A 14,203-nucleotide genomic window follows, 5' to 3' on the forward strand; every position below is an offset into this window, starting at 1 on the left:
GGTCCCTTTAGTAAGGGTTGGAACAAAGAAGAATAACATTAGATAGGGAGTCAGAAAACTTCTGGTCTCATCTCCCTCTTCATCACTTACTAGCTCTGTGAACTTCAGCAAGTTGCTTAAACTCTGTTTCAGTGTACTCAGAATCTGTAAAATGGGTATAAAGATCACTGCCTGAACTCCCTAATAGGGTGTTGTTGTATACTGTTAAGATGTAATAGAAATATGTTGTTATTGTATTGTTATTATTATCTAATAAATAATTATAGTGACTGAAAATTGGAATGGGCTACTTACTTTACTTGCCCTTGACAGGAATACTAATAGTAGGTAGAAATGACAAATTTCAACTTACACAGATTGGATCTCAGTTGAAGGTAGAGTTTCCTAACAATTAGAATGAAGAGTGGAAATGGATTATTTTGTCAGGTAGTCTGATCCAGTCTAAGATTCCTGACACTAAGAAGTGAGAGTAGTTACTTTGTCAGGTAGTGAGTTTCTTGTCACCAGAAGTTCCCACATAGAAGCTGGATCAGATCACTTGTTTGAGGATGTTGTAGAGAACATCCTTATTCTTGGATAGATTGGATAGATGACCTCTGAGGTCCTTTTTAGCTCTGAGACTGTAACCCAAAGCCTTTATTTTATGGAGGCCCCAAAGGGGAGTGCCTTGACAGTTTTAGAGCATGTTGGTGGCAGAGCTGGGGCTTCTGCCTCTCCTCAGCCCAGGGCTGTTTTTTGCTCTCTGTTGGGGAATTTCATAGCTAGGGCTTCTGGTTTTTATTTATTATTATTTTTTTTCCTTAAGCTTAGTCATAGGCTATCTCTGAAATCTAGTGTGTGTGTGTGTGTGTGTGTGTGTGTGTGTGTGTGTGTGTGTGTGTGTGACTGTGAGTGTGTGTGTGTATGTGTGAAACTGACTGTGGGTCTGTGTGTGTGTGAGTGTGTGAGATGAATTAAGAAAGGAAGGTGGTCATTGAAAATCCTCCTGAAGAGGGTGAACATGGGGTAGATATTGCTTTCATTTTTTATTAAAAAAATTTTTTTAAAAACCCTTACCGTCTTCTACATATCAATTCAAAGGTGGAAGAGTGGTAAAGGCTAGGCAGTTGGAATTAAGTGACTTGCCCAGGGTCACATGTACAGGAAGTGTCTGTGGCTAGATTTGAACCCAGGACCTCTCAACTCCAGGCCTGGTACTCTATTCATTGTGCTACCTAGCTTCCCTGTAGATATATTTTTTTAAAGTAGCATTCTTTCCCCCCCTCTAATTTATGAGCCAAGGTTTCTGTTATTTGAGTGGTTTCTTATGCATGAGTGTTTACTGGCTGTCTCCCCAACACAGCCCCACTCTCCCCATCCCATCTGCCTTTGTCTTCTTTGACCATATCTCTTACAGTCGTCTTGTGACAGTGTTTGGTAGAGTCACAAGATCTTTGTCCTGGAAGGAACCTCACAGGGCAGTAAGTTCCATTCAGACCTGAAAAGGCATCCTCTTTCTGACATCTCCAGGAAGTCATCCTCCAGCCTATATTTGAAAATTTCCTGCAGTGTGAAGAATTTTTTCTCAGATTTCTTGGAGATGCAGATTGTCTTCCCTGGCTCCAAGAATATATGATAGACTCAAAGAATATTAGAGTGGATTGTAAAACATAGACTTTTGGCACAGAAAGAGACCTTAGAACAACGGTCGGCAACCTTTTTGGCCGTGAGAGCCATAAACGCCTGTGGAAGGAGGAGGATGGAGGCTGAAGGCGCTGGAATATGGGGTGGGGACTGAAGGGCCCCCTGGGGCACATTCTGGGGCTCTGCCCGGACTGTCCGGTCGGGAGGTGGAGCCAGATATGGCTTGAGAGCCATACATTGCCGACCCCTGCATAGAGATCTCTGATTTCCTTCCTTCCCTCCCTTCCTCACTTTCTGTCTTAGTATCAAATCTGAAACAGAAGTGTGGCAAGGGCTAGGCAATGAAGGTTAAGTGACTTGCCCAGGGTCACACAGCCAGGAAGTGTCTGAGGCCAGATTTGCACCTTGGTCCTCTTTCCTGGTGCTCTATCCACTGTATTGCCTAGCTGCCCCTTGATGGATTACTCTTCTAACCTCCTCTCCACCAGATACTTCTACCCCAGAGACTGCCTCTTCCATTTGCTGAGTTTCAGCCTGTAACCTCTATTTGGGGAAGCGCCTTCCTTATAGCCCTCTCCAGGTGACTCTTCCCCCTTGCTCTCCTCCCCTTTTTCAGCTCTTTTTTTTTTTTTTTTTTTTTTTTTTTTGTGTTGTCTTTCCTTTCCCCTTATAGAATATGAGTTCTCTGGGGGCAGACTTGCCTTTCTTTTGGCTCAGCACAGGGTCAGTGCCTTACAAATGCTTGAACTAATCTGTCAACTAGCATTTCTTAAGGGTCTACAATACGCCGGGCTTTGCCCTAAGCAGTGGGTTTCAATTAAAGGGAAAAAGCAATCCATTCTCAAAGACCTCACAGTCTAATGTAGGAAACAACATATGGGCCTCTACAAAAGAGATACACATAGGATAGCAGAGGGATGGCACTAAGGTGAAGGAAATCTGGGGCAGGTTTCTTGTGGAAGAGAAGACTTTGACTGAAACAAGAAAGAAGCCAGGAAATAGAAATGAGCAGGGAGGTCCTCCAGGCATTGTGGACAGCCAATAAAAACCAAGTAAGTAAGGAGATGAATGTCTTGTGCAAGGGATAGCAAGGAGGCTACCTACTTATGCTTTGTCTGGGCAGCTAGATAGTGCAGGGGATGGAGTATGGGCTTGGAGTCAGAAAGACTCCTCTTTCTGAGTTCAAATCCAGCCTCAGACACTTACTAGCTGTGTGACCCTAGGGAAGTCACTTAACCCTGTTTGCCTCAGTTTCCTCATCTATAAAATGGACTGGAGAAAGAAATGGCAAACTACTCCAGTATCTTTGCCAAGAAAACCTCAAATGGAGTCACAAATCATCAGATACAACTAAAATGACTCAAAAGCAACAACTTCAAATTCATATAGAAGGGGCAGCTAGGTAGTACAGTGGCTAGAGTGCTAGGGCTAGTATTAGGAGGACCAAGGTTCAAATCTGGCTTTAGACACTTCCTAGCTATGTGACCCTGGGCAATTCACTTAACCTCAAATTCCAGTTGACACTCTTTTGCCTTGGAATTGATACTTAGTATTTTTTAAAAATATCACATAGAAAAGGGGTTCACTAAACAACGCATAAATATCCCTACAGGCCATTGACTTAGGAAGCCACATGCTAACATTATCCATGGTCTATTTTTATTTATTTTATGAAATTCCCAATTATATATTTTAATTTATTTTGGGCTTTCTGTGTGACACCTTCCTTCCAAGGCTTCTATTATTTTTCAGATTCGATATTCAAGGGCCCCTTCCACCTCTATAATTCTGTGTTTCCTGTGCTGAGGTCTCTTTTAGTTCTAACGTTATCTGTGTGCCGAGGTGCCTTCCAGCTCTGACACATTTTGTGATTTTGTGACTCTATGAGCCTCTGATTTTCCAATGATATTCTTTGCATGGCTATCTGTTTAAGCCTGGGCAGACGACCCTTTAGTCAGTGACTGCTCTCTATCACCTTCCCCCTTTCCCCAGAATCTTTGTGTCTTGAAGAGGCTGAATCTCCTTGACTTTGCCTTAAAGGCTTTGCCTGTAAATTTCTTAGACCTGGGTTCATATTCCATCGATGTCGGTCACTAGCTGTGTGGTCTTGGGCAAGGTTTTCCCGTTCCCCACTGACTATCTGGCCCAGGGTGGAGCCTGGAGCACCAGCTGTCTGGAGAGATGTCTGACTTGAGTTTTTCCTTTCTCCCAAACCAGGCTGGACTGAGGGGACCTTATTTGGTGCAGATCTGAGCCCACTTTGCTTCCCTGAGGTGAGTAGTCAGGGAACTGGAACCAGACTGGGCAGGGAGTGGATGCAGGAGGCTAAAGGTGAACCCACTTGGGTGTGCTCTTGGCTGGGAGGTAGAAGTTCCCTGGAATAATGGGAGATTGGTATCCAGGTGATAGAGACTCATCTGGAATCCATCAAGATTTGCTTTCTGGGCAAGCTTCAAGTCCTTGCCATGTTCCATATAAACATGAGGCAAGAGATGCCTTTGTGCCTTGGGGCTTGGGAGATATCACTCTCCAGGATGCCTTTCCAGATCACTACTTACCCAATCCCCCCCATCTAGTGCGCCCCTCTCTTGCAGTTCTCTTGTATTACGTTTGCTCTATGATGTTTATGTTGTTTCTCAGAAGAATGTGAGCTCCCTCGGGGCAGGGACTGTTTCTATTGCCTTTTTATTCTTATACCTAGCACAGTATCTGGCACTTCAAAAATTATTATTTTGGGACAAGATTTGCAGTTTTCTTAGATTGGGGAACTCTTAATGGGGAAACCCCCTTTGTCGATATAGATTGACAGTTGGTCTGTAATTTAGGATCCTAGAGAGTAGCCAGGGCATCAAGAGTTTTGGTGAGTTGTCTCTTGTCCCCTAGAATGTGTCAGAGCCAGGACTTGAATTCAGAGCTTCTTGATTCTAGAGCTAACCCTCTCTCTATTGGGCCATGACTGCTTATTGTCTTGCCTCCAGTGCTTATAAAGGCTTGTTGAATTGAATTGAACCATGATGAAGCTAAAAAACTTGGAAGGTCTTTGTTTGAGTTCAAGGTCAAATGGCAAAAGGCAGGTACAGCTCCAAGGAGAGAATCTGGTCAGCCCTAGACTTAAGGAGGCTCTGAGTTTACATCCTCACTCTGATACATACAAGCCCTGTGCTCACAGATAAATCCCTTAGCCTGGGTAAGCTAGAGTTTTGTCATCTATAAAACAGGAATAATAGCAATTGCACTTCCTTTGGGAAGGCTGGATGATGCCATTGGAGTGATGAGTTTGAGATGATGATGGGTTTAGATTCAGGGGCCTGGGCTCACATTTTAACTTTGCCAAGATCACCTGTGTGATCTGGAATAAGTCCTTCGATGCTTTTGGATCCCTGTTTGCTCACTTATAATAGAAGGGGTGAGAGTTGATGGCCTTCAGTCCAACGATAACTGGCCTTTTATACTGTCTGTCTTTCCCTCTCTCCTTCCCCGCTCCTCCCTCCATCCCTTCCTCTCTCCTTCTCTCCCTTCCTTTTCTTCCCTCCCTTCCTTTCTATCCCCTCTCCTTCCCTCCCTCTATCCCTCTCCTCTTCCCTTCCCTCTCTCCCTCCCTTTCTCTCTTTCCTTCCCTCCTCCCTTTCCTCTCTCTCCCCCTCCTCCCCACTCCACTCCCTTACCCCTCCCCCTCTTCTCTCCCTCTCTTCCTTCTCAGAGTGCCTCACACCTATTCTATCCCCAGGCATTCAGTGGCCACATTCTTCCACTCTCTCCCACCTTCTGTGCTCTCTTTAGGAAGACTCTCTTCCTCACCAGACATTTTTTCCTTCTTTGTTTCCTCTTTGTAGCCCTATTTGTATTCATCCCAAGAGAGCTTCACTCTGATTCCTTGAGAACAGAAAGGCATTCCTTGGGGTTTTTTACTACCGCCCTGGGATTGAGCCCGGTTTCCACCTTGGGCAGGCGTAGCTGCTGATTGGCACTGACCAATACACAATTATACTCTGCACAGGCCCCAGCCACATTGGCCAGATTCCTCTTTCCCTGATATTAGTTGGAAGAACAAACCTCAGGCTTCTGCTCGTTTTGCTAATAGCCAGCCCTTGTTGACTGACTGCTGCTTTGTATTGCCCTGCTGGGTGCTTGGCTGATGGTGACTCCTGCAGGCTTTACTGCCGTATTTTGGGCTGGGGGACTAGCTTGCTCAGCTGGCTTTGATTGGCACCTAGCAGATTGCTGGCTGGTCCAACTATAAACAGAAGCGGCCCTCAATTGTCCTCTTCAAGTATTACTGTAATTACTGGCTAGGCTACAGTTATTTACATTTATCTAATTACCTACCTCTTCTCTCTTCTTCCTGCTGAAAGATTTCAGCTACCAATTTGCCGCTGCTCTGCAGAAAACACTGTGTCCTCATTTTACCTGTGTGGCCTGCAGAGGAAATTGTGACCTACTCACAGTCTTGCCATTGTAGAAATAGCTAACATTTACATAGCTCCTACTATGTGCCAGGCACTGTGTTCAGATTTTACAGTTGAGGAAACTGAGGCAGACAGCAGTTAAGTGACTTGCTCAGAGTCACACAGTAAGCATGTGAATAAGGATTTGGACTCAAGTCTTCCAGACTCCAGTTCCAGTACACATGGCTAGCATGTAGCTGCACTGGGATTTTTACATCCAAGTCTAATGACTCCACATTCAATGCCCTGCTTTTCCTTTTGCCTCTTCAGGAGTGGAAATTTCTGATTGTGAAGCTTTAAGTTTCCCCAACCCTGGCCATAAAACAACAACAATAAATTATTATCATTACTAGCATTTATATAGTACTTAAGGCTTGCAGAACACTTTACAAATTTCTCCTTTGAACCTCACAACAACTCTGGGAGGGAAATGCTGTTATTATTCCTATTTTGTAAGGTGAAGGAATGGAGGCAAAGTTTTAGTGACTTGTCCAGGGTCACACACCTGCGTCTGAGGCAAGATTTGAACTTGCATCTTCCAGACTGCAAATCCAGCACTTTCTATGCAATGTAGCGTCTAATTACCAATGATAGAATTTGATGATCTGCAAGCAAATACACAAAGGCAGTTAGTGGGGGGGATGCAATTTGAAGTAGGCCAATAAAATGAATACATTTCTCTCCATTGGGTAGTGTGGTATAATGGTGAACACTGAACTGAGAGTCCAGAGCCCTCCATTGTGCTCTTGGCTCTGCCCCTCACTGGTTGCATGTGTGTGGGCACATCTACTCATCTCTAGCCTTCATTCCCTGACTTCTGACATCTTAGTTTGGAAGGGACCTTGGGGATCAGCTAATGCAACCCCTCATGGTGCAAAGGAGGAAACAGTCTCAGGAGAATTGACTTGATCCAAAGAAACTGTGTTGTCTTTGTCTTTCTGGGGCATTTAGTAGTGCAGGGTATTTAGAGGAATGAACTTCAAGTCAAATCCTGCCTCAGATACTTAGCTCTGTAAGCCTGGGCAAGTAATCCAGTCTTTCTGTCTGCCTCGATTTTCTCATGTGAAATGGGGATGGGAATAGCACCTATTCCTCCAGAGTTCTCGTGAGGATAAAATGAGATATTTATAAAGCCCTTTATGAAGCTTAAAAATGCTAGTAATGGGAAGCCAGGTGGCACAGTGGATAGAATGCTGGACTTGGAGTCAGAAAGATGCAACTTCATGTGTTCAAAACTAGACTGTGACACTAGCTGACTTCTGTCCAAGTCTTCCTATAAATTCTTCTAAGGGTATCTATCTCACGTGCTAGGCATCTTCCTTTGCTTGACATTGTATGGGTCCAGATGGAGTACATGAGTTGCCCGTTGGTTTTCCATTCCTCTCTCTCTAGTAATTGCAGTAACAACCAACATCTGTGTGAATGAATGAAGAAAGCATTTGCTTAAGACTCACTAGGAAGGAAAGAAGTAAGCATTTATTAAACATCTGCTATGTGCCATGCACTGTGCTAAGTGCTTTACAAATATTATCCCACTGAATAACTTTGCAATAACCCTGGGAGGTTGCTGCCATTATTATCCTCCCTTTAGAGATGGGGAAATTGATACAAACAGAGGTTATTATTTATCCAGTGTCACATACCTATAAGTGTCTGAGGGCTTATTTAAATTCATACATTCCTGACTCCAGGCCCAGAGCTTTATTTACTATACTGTACATACTGCTCTTGGTCACCACTGGGCTAAACAGTGAATGAGCTTACAAATGGAAAGAAGGCCATGCCCTCAAGGAGCTTGCAATCTAATAGGAAAAGCAAACACATAATACAGAATTTTGTGGGGAGTCAAGGCAATTGGAACTAGACCCATAGAGCAGTTGGTTGTCATTCCCTCTACAAAAACTATGACTATTATACCTAGAACAGCAACTAGAAAGGGCGAGGGGAGGTACTGTGGTAGGGCAGATAACAAGTTGGCCAGTGTGTATGATTGGATGGGATGTGAAGCATAGTTTGATCTGGGCCAGCTCAAAAGGGTTGGTTAGTTGATTTTATACTCACCCATTCAACAATTAAGATAGTTTAAGCCCTGGTTGAGGGTGTTCTGATGCCAAGTGGATTAGGGCATGGTTTTTAGAAGTCAAGTTTGAAAGGTGCTATTTCTGGTGATAAGAAACAAGGTCAGTGTTGAGCAGATGGTAATCTCATGAGATCATAGATTTAGAGCTAGAAGGGACATTAAAGATCATCTAGTCTAACAGTTCTCAAAAAATGGTCCATGGTTGATCCTTGATACATGGGGGGATCTTCAGTGTCAAAACTATTTTCATAATAATTCTAGGACATTTTAATTTCTCATACTGTAAGTAAAGGTAGATATAATCCATATAAACAAAATATTTTTGTTTTTTTGGGAGGAGGTCCTCATCTGAAATAGATTGATTTGTACTTACCAATAAATTGATTATGCTTGGAACTTTGTTCCTTAGTTTACTTTATTTTGACCCCAAGACAATGATTTTTAGGAGTGTAATGGGGTCCTGAGGCCAAAAAGTTTTGAGAACCACCTATCTAATACAACTCTTTAAGTCACATGGATAGTAAGCATTAGTTCCTTTGTTTTCAGAGCCTCTTTACACTGTACCAGGTTGCTACCCAGATGCCCTGGCCATATGACTAGATGTAATATGAAGCATTTAAACTTACAAAAATATCTTCTCATTATCACTTTTGATCCTCAAATCAACCTCTAACCATAGAGTTAGGCACTATGAGTATTGATTATAACCATTTTACAGCTGAGAGAATTGATTTTTACAATTCTTTCTTAGCCCCAAATTGCCTAGTCCTTACCTCTCTTCTGCCTTGGAACTGATAACTTATTACTGAGGCAAAGATATAAGGTAAGAATGTAAAAAAAACCCATAATGTCAGGGCTGAGAGGATTTTTAGAACTAAAGATTTTGAAAATTTCACATTTCAATTAGTAGATGACCATAAAGAGACAATGTCAGACATCCAAGAACCTTAGGGATCATTTGGGCCAAAGGTTCTCAAAACTTTTTTTGTCTTAGGACCAGACCCCTTTTTGAAGCTCTTTAAAATCATTGAGGACCCTCTTCCCCAAAGAGCTTTTGTTTATGTGGGCTCTATCTATTAAAATAGACTATGTTAGAAATTAAAGTATCTTATTGTTATGAAAATAGTTTTGACCTTGTGGACTCTTTGAGATTAACTTTTCTAAAAAATAAAAATTATTAAATGGAAAAAAAAAAGAAAGTGATTCAGGGACCTCCAGGGTCCCCTAGCACAGACTTTTGACACCATTGATCTAGTTGATAGCATTCCTCATTTTACAGAGGAGAAAATTGAGACATGGAGTAATTAAACCATTTACCCAAGGTCACAGAGCTAATGTTGGTTCAGCCACCCTTCTCTCTGAAGGAGCCCAGATCTCCTTCTTCTGTGAAGCCACTCTAGGACTTTTTTACTTAGAACATGGGAGCCAAGTTGCTCTCAACCCAGCCCTGGAGAGGGGAATCTCTCTGTTCAGATAAGGGTCTGAGACTCTTCTGACTTTCAGGAGTCTATTGAAAGCAGCTTATAGAAATAAGGAATTCTGTCTTGTCCACTATGTATTTTCTTAGTTGCCTTGTGCCTCAATTTCCTCAGCTGTAAAATGGGGATAGTAATCCTTGTAGTACCAACTGTGTGGTGGTGTAATGATTCAAAGACCTTAAATTGAGGATTCTGGGTTTGGGGAGGCTGCAGCACCTTATAAAACAAGAATTACGAAGGAAATGGAATGTTGAGGATAGGAACAATTTGTCTGAGAGAAAAAGATGATCTGGCCACAAGAATCTGTTTCAAGCTCACCTCAGTGACTCCCCAGGTTTATTTGAGATTTTGTGATTAATGATCCAGTGAGATGAGAGTGTGCTTTCAAGCATCACATGTAACATCTGGGTCTGCTGGGTAGTGAGTGGTCACTCAGTCGGTCAGCAAGCTTTTATATCAACACTTACCATATATCAGGCACTGGGCTGTGCGGATGGTGCTGGGTTTGGAAGGTAGGGTCTCTGGGTTTGATTCTTAACCTTGTTCACTTAGGGCCTTGTGGGACTAGAAGACAAAGCAGCTCTAAGAGTAAAACTCTGCCTAAGAGCTGGGACAAGAATCAGAATATCTTCTCTCAGAGGCTAATAGCTGCTCTGTAGTGTACAATATACTTCACACCTGTTGGTAGTTGGGAGAAAGCTCTGCTGCTTGCCCTGAGGTTTTGTCCCAGAGCAAGAAAGGCTCATGTTCCCTGAACTCTCCTTATTGCTCTTTTTTGAAGCTGTTATTTCTCTCCTTTCCCATCCCATCCTTTTGGGAACCTGCTTATCTCTTCAACCTGAGCTCCATTCAGTGAACAACTCTTCCCCAATTACTCCCTCCCCAAAGTTGGGAAGAAGACAGCCTGGGCTGGGCTGCTTCTTCCAGCTTCTCAGGGGGCATTGAGTGTGTGTGTGTGTGTGTGTGTGTGTCTGCAAGTTGTCCTTTTCAGGAATTTAGGGCTCGACATACGCATCTGTCCCTGAGAGCCCAAAGCTGTTGGCTGGCCAGATTGTGATCTGTGTGGCTCCTTTCCCAGTGTACCAAGGAGCTGGCGGCCCCGGAGAGTGTACTTTCCTTCTTGGGTGGAGGCGGCAGCCCCTAGTGCTGAGACAGTAACCTACTTTCTGTGTCTGGTTCACAGCCCAGTGGGGAGAGCAGGAAAAACCTCCCTTCTGCCAGCACAGAAGGAAGCAGCTAAGGCCATCCCCTCTTCTTTGGGCCCCTTGGATTGTCTCCTGTCTCTCTTTTCCTCCCACTAAATGTATATGTGTCTCTATGGGGAGAGATGGGAGTACAGGAGAGAGGGAGGGAGGGAGGGAGGGGGGAAATAAAGAGAGAGAGAGAGAGAGACAGAGAGACAGAGAGAGAGAGAGACAGAGAGAGAGAGACAGAGAGAGACAGAGAGAATAAAGGGAAGGGAAGGACAGAGGAGGAAAATAGGTGGCAGAGAGAGAAACCAGGAGAAGGAGAGGGTAGAGAGGGAGAGAAGACAGACTAAGAGGAAGAGAGGGAGTAGGGAGGGAGAAAGAAAGAATAAGAAGGAGGGGGAAGGAAGGGGAGGAAGACAAGGAGAGGAAGAGGCTAAAAAGGTAGAAGGATCAGGGAGGGGGAGAGATAGAGGAATAGAGACTTAAGAGGGAAGGAGGGAGAGAGGGGAGAGATGGGAGTAGGAAGAGAGACAGGGAGAGGAAGAAAGATCAGGAGAAGGGAGGGGGTAAGGAGAGAGAGGAGAGACCATGAAGAGAGGGAGTGGGGAGGGAGAAAGAGATAAGGAGGAAGAGGGAGTGAGGGAAGGAAAGAGAGAGGGTTTGGGATAGAGGCTAAGAAATAGGAAGGTCTGAGAGACAGAGACAGAGAGAAACAGAATGTGAGACAAAATCAAATAGGTTGCAAGACAGAGCCAGGGGATAGGGTGATTAGGGGGAGTATTGAGGATAGAAGAGGGAGGAATCTGGAAAAAGAGTTTGGAGAAGAGAGGATCACAGAAAGAAAGCTGTTAAGAGAAGGAGATGATAAAGAGTGAAAGGAGAATTAGCTACAGAGGCATGGAAGCATGGAGAAGCACACACATTTCTGGTAGACAGAGGAGTAGGTGTAGACTCTAGACAGAAAGAGCCGGAGGAGGGGCTTAGGGTCAAGGCCTTCTAAGAAGGACTCCTGGTAATCTCCTCAGAATTGGGTTTGATTATCTTTATGCAAATGACTCCCAGCTCTAGACATCTATTTTTTTTTTAAACCCTTAACTTCTGTGTATTAGGCTCCTAGGTGGAAGAGTGGTAAGGGTGGGCAATGGGGGTCAAGTGACTTGCCCAGGGTCACACAGCTGGGAAGTGTTTGAGGCCGGATTTGAATCTAGGACCTCCCATTTCTAGGCCTGACTCTCAATCCACTGAGCTACCCAGCTGCCCCCAGCTCTAGACATCTAGTAGGCTCTCATTGTCCTATAAGCATTTCAAAATCGACATGTACACTTCCCAGCTTTGTGACCCTGAGCAAGTCACTTGACCCCCCATTGCCTACCTTTAGCATTCTTCTGCTTTGGAACCAATACACAGTATTGACTCCAAGATGGAAGGTAAGGGTTTAAAAAAAAAACGACATGTACAAAGCTTTGAGAAGGTGAGACTGGAGCTAATCTTTGAAAGGAAAAAGAGAATTAGTAAAGGAGGGGAGGTGGAAGAAATTCAGGAAGAGAAGATGGTGTGATCAAGGGGTAGGGAAGAATAGATAATAAAACTAACATTTCTGTTAAAAAATCTCTGTCCTCCCAGATATCCTCTGTTCTCCTCCAAGGCAGACAGAATATTGTTATTATTATTCCCAATTTATAGGGGCAGAAATGGAGGTGTTGAGAGAAGTACTAGATAGATCACACAGCTAGGGAATAGTAGAGATAAGTCTCAAGTCCATGTTTTCTGACTTCAAGCTTGGATCTCTTACTGAATGTGGGGACAGGTTGAGGAGAGGAGCATCATTTCGTGGAGTGACCAGAGTTATGAGTTGATTTAGTTGAAATCAAAGGAAAATGAAGTAGAGAACAAAATGAAGGTGGTAGGAAGCATATATTAAGCACTTCCTGTGACCCAGGCACTATGCTAAGTGCTTTGTAGATATTATCCCATTTGCTCCTAACAACAACCTTGTAAGGTACTATGATCCTCATTTTACAGTTGAAGAAATTAAGGCTGTGAGAAGTTAAGTGACTTGCCTAGGGTCACAGAGCTTGTTGTTGGTCAGTCATTTCAGTTGTGACCCCATTTAGAATTTTCTTGGCAGAGACACTGTAATAGTTTGCCATTTCCTTCTTCAGCTCATTTTACAGATGAGGAAACTGAGGCAAACAGGGTTCAGTGCCTTGCCTAGGGTCACATAGCTAAAAGGCCTAAATCTGGATTTGAACTCAGGTCTTCCCGATTCTTTTTAATTCTGTTCCCTTCTCTTGTCTTCTTAGGCTTTTTCTGTCTTTTGTCTTCTCTGTGTATCTTTTATGTTTCTCAGGTGTCTCCCTATAACACTTTGTTTCTCTGTGTATGTCTCTTTCTTTGTCTTTATGTTCTAAGTTTTCAATTCTACCAGGTATGTAATGCATGCCTCTTCCAAGTCCATCGCTCTATCCATTTTGCCAGTGAGGCAGCTAATAGCAGATAGAAGTCAGCTTAGAAGTCAGGAGTCCTGAGTTCAAAATTCAGCCTTGCCACTGATTTGATCTTAGACCTTGGATAAATCATTTTATTTGGAATCACAGACTTGGAGAAGGAAGGGACTTTGGCAATTTTTTTATCTGACTTCCTTATTTTTTTAGATGAAGAAGCTAAGTGAGTGGAAAGCAACTTGCTGCTGTTAATACAGGGAGCACTACTAGTAGAAAAGTTGGGATTCTAACCCCAGGTTCTCTGCTTTCAGATCTAGTATTATTTATACTTCTCTATGATCTATAATTCTCTCATCTGTAAAGTGGGGCTAATAAATTTCCTGAATCAGTTGTGAAGATCAAAGGAGAGATGATGGAAAATTCTTTGAAGTGTTCAAAATGGTCTTCCCAGTACCTTCTCTTTCTCTTCTAAGCATTTGTTAAGCACCTCTCTGCATCCATTCCTGTAGTTTGAATTAGGGATGGCTGGGTGGGGAAGATAGGAAGGTGTATTAGACCTGGTTTCTGCTCTTACAGTGCTTCCAGTCTGAGATTAATACAATGTATGGAAAAGGTGCACCCTTGTATAAGCATATTAAATTATAAATACTGACCTAGAAAAATGGGAAGCAAAATAATGGCCTGCATAGTGAGAGCTGAGCTTGGAAGGCAGCTGCAGTGATCCGTTCTGTTTGCATAGAGTGACTTTCAACTCCCCAACTGCTGAGAAACTCTCTCCTTCTGTCCTAATCCTTGCCCTTTCTGTGTCTCCATGCCATTTGTACCCACCCCCTCTCCAAAGCTCTATTTTGGGAGCCAGAGCTCTTAGTTTGTTTTTCAGTCTCTCTCTCTCTCTCTCTCTCTCTCTCTCTCTCTCTCTCTCTCTCTCTCTCTCTCTCTCTCT

This window comes from Gracilinanus agilis, chromosome 1, assembly GCF_016433145.1.
Source record: "Gracilinanus agilis isolate LMUSP501 chromosome 1, AgileGrace, whole genome shotgun sequence".
Taxonomy (NCBI): Eukaryota; Metazoa; Chordata; class Mammalia; order Didelphimorphia; family Didelphidae; genus Gracilinanus; species Gracilinanus agilis.